This window comes from Corvus brachyrhynchos, unplaced genomic scaffold (assembly GCF_000691975.1).
Source record: "Corvus brachyrhynchos isolate BGI_N302 unplaced genomic scaffold, ASM69197v1 scaffold444, whole genome shotgun sequence".
Taxonomy (NCBI): domain Eukaryota; kingdom Metazoa; phylum Chordata; class Aves; order Passeriformes; family Corvidae; genus Corvus; species Corvus brachyrhynchos.
Genome location: NW_008237886.1, coordinates 291,754 through 297,227, shown reverse-complemented (window position 1 = coordinate 297,227; position 5,474 = coordinate 291,754). Strand labels below are relative to the sequence as shown.

Sequence of the window (5,474 nt, the reverse complement as noted above, 5' to 3'; positions counted from 1 at the left end):
TCAGGGTACTATCATAGTAAGAAAGCTCTGAATCTCAAATGGTGGCTTGCCACTTTTCTTAAGCAACAATAAAGAAAATCACGACAAAGTGTGAAAGCAGCAGCCACAAATCAGTATTTCCATCCTCTTCACTTGTAAAATGAAGTCAGAAGTAATTTAGAATAAGAAACAATTGATAGCACTATCCCTGTCACTAGAAGATACTGATAGAAAAACAAGCTCTGCTTTCTAAAAGAGAATGTGAAATGAAAAAAAACACATGCAGGATAGAAGCAACAAAGACAAAAAGTTGCAGTTTCTCATAGCATAGAACAGAAAAAGTTAAATAGCAACTCTGTTCTGGATCCTCAAGACAGGTTTCTAAATAGTCCAGGTAACACTTAAAATTCCTTTGTGATTAAATTATTTACAACAGGCTAGACTTAAAGTTCAGAAGGTTATGATGGAACACTAATTCTATTTGGCATAATTATGAAATTATGTACTTCCTTCTAGGATAAGAACAACAAATCTTTTTAGCACGTATTTTCTGAAGGTGTTTGGTCTTCATGTTTTCACTGTTAAGCACAAATGTTGTTCGCACGTACTTGAAGTAAGTACAAATCTTTTTACTCATTTTACATGCTCTCTCAATCTCAGTAACATAGCTTGTAATAACATTAAAAGTGACTTTTAAAGAAAAACAGCACCTTTCTCTTTTCCAGTGAGCTCCTTCTTCTATTCATCGTGGAAAAGAGATGGAGGAGTAGCTGGTATACTTTGCTTCTTTCTACTACTATATGATGTTAAAAAATGTGGGGAGGAAAAGTAAAGCAGCAGTTGCACACAACCATAAAAGTACAAGTTTGTTTTTACCAGCACTTGGCTTTCTCTATAGAGAAGATGAAAACAGGAACATTATCAAAACACTACATGAATTCAAAACCAAATGTATTTTTGTACTGAATCCGAAGTTTATGGAAAAACTACTCTAGCATTACACCAGATTAAGCCGCATTTTTTCATCAGAAAGCTTAATATATGCAGATACCATTCTTAAAAAGCTTTGAGCTGGGCTGTTGGAAATACTGAGCCTGTTCTCTCAGTTCAGACCGTATCACAGAATCCTAAGACCCTAACCCCAAAGTTACAAGTGCACCATGGCCGTGGTGGGCTTTGATCTGGGCTTCCAGAGCTGCTACATCGCTGTGGCATGGGCCAGCAGCATCGAAACCATCACCAAAAAGTTCAGCAACCAGTGCACACCATCTGTGGTTTCATTTGGATCCAAAAACAAAGCTATTGGTGTAATGCCTAAAAACCGGCAAATTACTCATGCCCACAACACTGTATCTAACTTCAAGGGATTCCATGGCCGTGCATTTAATGATCCTTCTGTTCAGAAGGAAAAAGAAAAGTTGAGCTATGATTTGGTTCCCATGAAGAGTGGTGGAGTTGGAATAAAGGTCATGTACAAGGATGAGGAGCACATCTTCAGTATGGAACAGATTTCAGCTATGCTATTGACTAAATCAAAGGAGACTGCAGAGAGTAACCTGAAAAAGCCAGTTACAGACTTATTTCTGTTCCATCATTTTTCACAGATGCTGGAAGGAGGTCCCTTCTAGATGCAGCTCAGATTGTTGACCTAAATTGTCTTAGATTAATGAATGACATGACAGCAGTAGCTCTAAATTATGGAAGACCTTCCATCTCCTGAAGAGAAGCCACGGATAGCTGTTTGTTGATATGGGACATTCTGCATTTCAAGTACCAGCCTGTGCATTCAACAAGAGTAAACTGAAGGTACTTGGCACCGCATTTGACCCTTTCCTCGGTGGGAGAAACTTTGATGGAAAACTGGTAGATTACTTTTGTGCAGAAATAAAATTAAAGTACAAACTAGATCCAAAAACCAAGGTTGGGCTCTTCTTCATCTCTATCAGGAATGTGAGAAACTGAAGAAATTTGTGAGTTCAAACGGCACAGACATAAATATTGAGTGTTTCATGAATGATACTGGTGTATCTGGAAAAATGAACAGGTCACAATTTGAAGAATTGTGTGCTGATGTGCTGCAAAGGATAGAGATGCCTCTGCTTTCATTAATGGAACAAAGTGGGAGATGTAAATGCTGTAGAGATTGTGGGAGGAGCAACTCTGCTGTCAAAGAGAGGATTGCTAAATTCTTTGGCAAGGATGTCAGTACAACACTGAATGCAGATGAAGCCATAGCTAGGGGCTGTGCTCTGCAGTGTGCCATGCTTTCTCCAGTTTTTAAAGTGAGAGAGTTCTCTGTGACAGATGCTACACCTTTTCCAACATCTCTGCTGTGGAACACAAAAGCAGAGGACACTGAAGGAGTCCATGAGGTCTTCAGCAGAAATCATGCGGCACCTTTCTCTAAGGTACTTACATTCTATAGGAAAGGCCCATTTGAGCCAGAAGCTTTTTATTCTGATCCTAATGGAGTCTCATATCCTGAGTCAAAAATTGGTATGTATGTTATCCAGAATATGGCAGCCCAGAAAGATGGAGAGAAGTCTAAAGTGAAAGTCCCTGTCAATACTCATGGCATTTTCAGTGTGTCCACTGCATCTGTAGGAGAACCAGTTAAAAGTGAAAATTGTGAAGATACCAGTGCTGAGACTGAAGTGGAATCTCAGGACCAGAGGCCTATTGAAAACTTAAGTGATACAAATGATCAGCCCCCAGAAATGATCAGCTAAAAAACCCAAGACAAAAGTGAAAAATGGGGAACTACCCATTGAAGTTAACTTGGTTTAGCAGTTAGGAAAAGATTTCAATATGTATATTGAAAGAGAGGGAAAGATGATTATGTAAGATAAACTGGAGAAAAAAAGAAATGATGCAAAGAATGCATTGGAGGAATATGTATATGAGTTCAGTCTCCAGGTGTCTGGACCACATGAAAAGTTTGTTTGTGAAAAGGATCTGCAGGGATTCCCTGCCCTCCTAGCAGAGACAGGAGCCTGGCTGTATGAAGAGGGTGAGGATGAAGTAAAGCAGGTATATGTAGGAAAATTAGAGGATTTAAAGAAATTAGGTACTCCAATTGAAATCCACCATCAAGAAGCAGAGGAATGACCAAGGTACAAGAATTGGGACACAGGCTCCGGTACTATGCTACAATGGCTGGGGAATTCAGGAATCAAGATGAGAAATATGTCTATATCGATGAGATGGAAATGATGAAAGTAGAGAAGTGTGGTAGTGAAGAAGTAGAGTGGATGAATAATGCTGTCAGTGCACAGGCTAAGAGGAGCTTAGATCAGGATCCAGCTGTGCATTCAAGTGAAATTAAGGCAAAGCTACAGGAGTTAAACAATGTCTGTGAGCCCGTTGTGACACGACCAAAACCAGAAGTTGACTCTCCTAAGGAGGAAAACCCATTAAGTGAACAGAGTGACTGTAAAACTGAAGACATGGGAGAAAATGACAAAAATTCTGAAATGCCTCAGCAAAATGGTGAATGTCATCCAAGTGATCAAAACACCATTAACATGGACCCAGACTAAGCCACTGCACTTGCAGCAAATTATTTCATCCCATGACAGAAGATGTTTTGGCTGTCATATGTGATGGGGTGGAAATGCATTGTTTTGGAAACTATTTATATTTTTTTCTTAAGACTTGTCTGGGATATGTTATGTTGTGGGAGGAAGAATAGTAATAGTGTTGGTCATGACTATCCTAAAAGGAAAATTGCCTTGGCAACTTTCAGATTCCTGAGGAATTTTGAGTTCATAGTAAGCTTCTGTGCAGTATTTAACCATTTGCATCACTAAAGATGAAAAGAAGCCCTTGCTTTGAAATGTACTGCTCCTTCAAAAGGTTGTAATTGAAACACTCATAGGCATTTGTAGAGGCCAAGGTAGTTTTCTTTTGTCAGGACATCTAATTGGATATGTCAGAAAAAGCCAGTATCTTTCCCCTTCATAAGGGCTTTCCAGAAGAAATCCTTCTGTCCTAAGGTTTTTGATTGTTGCAGTCCAAAGTACTTATCTGGTAATGAGGTGGTGAAATGTGTTAGTAGCATGCAGAAATGCTTATGTTTCATCTCTTGTTAAACAATACATTTTTCATGTGGGGTACATAAAATGAAGGAAATGCTAATTCTGTTTGTGTTATTTTGAAGCTTTTTAATGAGCGTTGAAATAAAGTTCATTTTACTGGTAAAAAAATTTTTTTTAGGTTGGACTTGATGATCTCAAAGATCTTTTCCAACCTAGTTCATTGTGTTTCTGTGATCTTTTGAAGTCCTAAAAATGCCAGTGTTGATTATTTCCATCTATATAATGGCATCTAAGAGCTATCCATCTATTCACAGAACACAACTTCACCAATTCTACAGAAAAAAGTCCAAAAAGGCCAGACATCCTCATACTTGAAATGCAACTGTCACCATTTCTCTCGTGAGCAGTACAGAAATGCAGTAACTGCTAGAAACACAAGAGGGAACACAGCTTCTACCACATCTGCTGAAAGTGCACAACACTAATTCTCCCAGTGCATTTTGATGGCCGTGGACTGACTCCTTCAAGGAAGTCTGGCCCTCCTGCAAGCATTGACCTATGCTCATTTCTTGTCTACTCAACCTCCCTTTTCTAGCAGCTATTTAATTTTAGGCACAGTGTAAGCCACTTCGCCCTGACAAAGTCTGAGTAACTTGCCTATAACACATACTCAGACATGTCTAGTAAAACAAGAAGAGCAGGTTTGATGCACACTAGACTTTTTTTAAAGACAAAATAATAATCCTACTAGTAATTTAGAATTGGTTTCCAGATTATTTTTTAGCAAATGACAGAGCTCAGTTAGACTTACCACATCCTTGAGAACACACACACACACACACACACACACACACACAACTCCTTACTATCAACCTTGCTTCTTGCCATTTTCAATCCAGCTTGATACCCCACATACTGACTATATTTATAATACACAGGTCAGCAAACTTCTGGTCTGCCTTTGACTATCTTTTCTTTATTATTTATTCCTTTTCTTTAATATTCAAGTACCTTTTTTTAACCCAGTTGCAACTTTGAGATTACTTTGAAGACAAACCTGTATTTCATAAAAATGATAAAAAGATGGAAGCTCCACCTAGACATTATGCAGGTACAAGAAAGCTAAATGCTAGCCTGTAAAGAAGCTGTGTGCATCAACTGATGGGATTAAAGTGAAAATTGCTTACTGAAAACCTGAAGTAGAATTGATCATATAAAAGATAAGTGGGATATACAAACGCATGTGATACCTAAACTAATCCATCTGGAATAAAGAGACCAACTCACTGATAGGACTTCTAGGTAACATTAGGTAAATGACTGAGAAAATCATTCTGGGTTTAGCTTGGGATTACACAGCAGGTAACTCTCAGTATGCCTGATTGCATCTGTATTTTTTCAGACACAACAGGAACCAACTTGTAACAATGCTCAACTTGCTTATTATGACTTTTACAA

At 38.5% G+C, this 5,474-nt stretch overlaps 1 pseudogene; it reads left to right on the top strand.

Moving 5' to 3' along the window:
- Positions 1 to 1,139: 1,139 nt before the first annotated feature.
- LOC103614506 lies at positions 1,140 to 3,705 on the top strand (annotated as a pseudogene).
- The last annotated feature ends 1,769 nt before the right edge of the window (positions 3,706 to 5,474 follow it).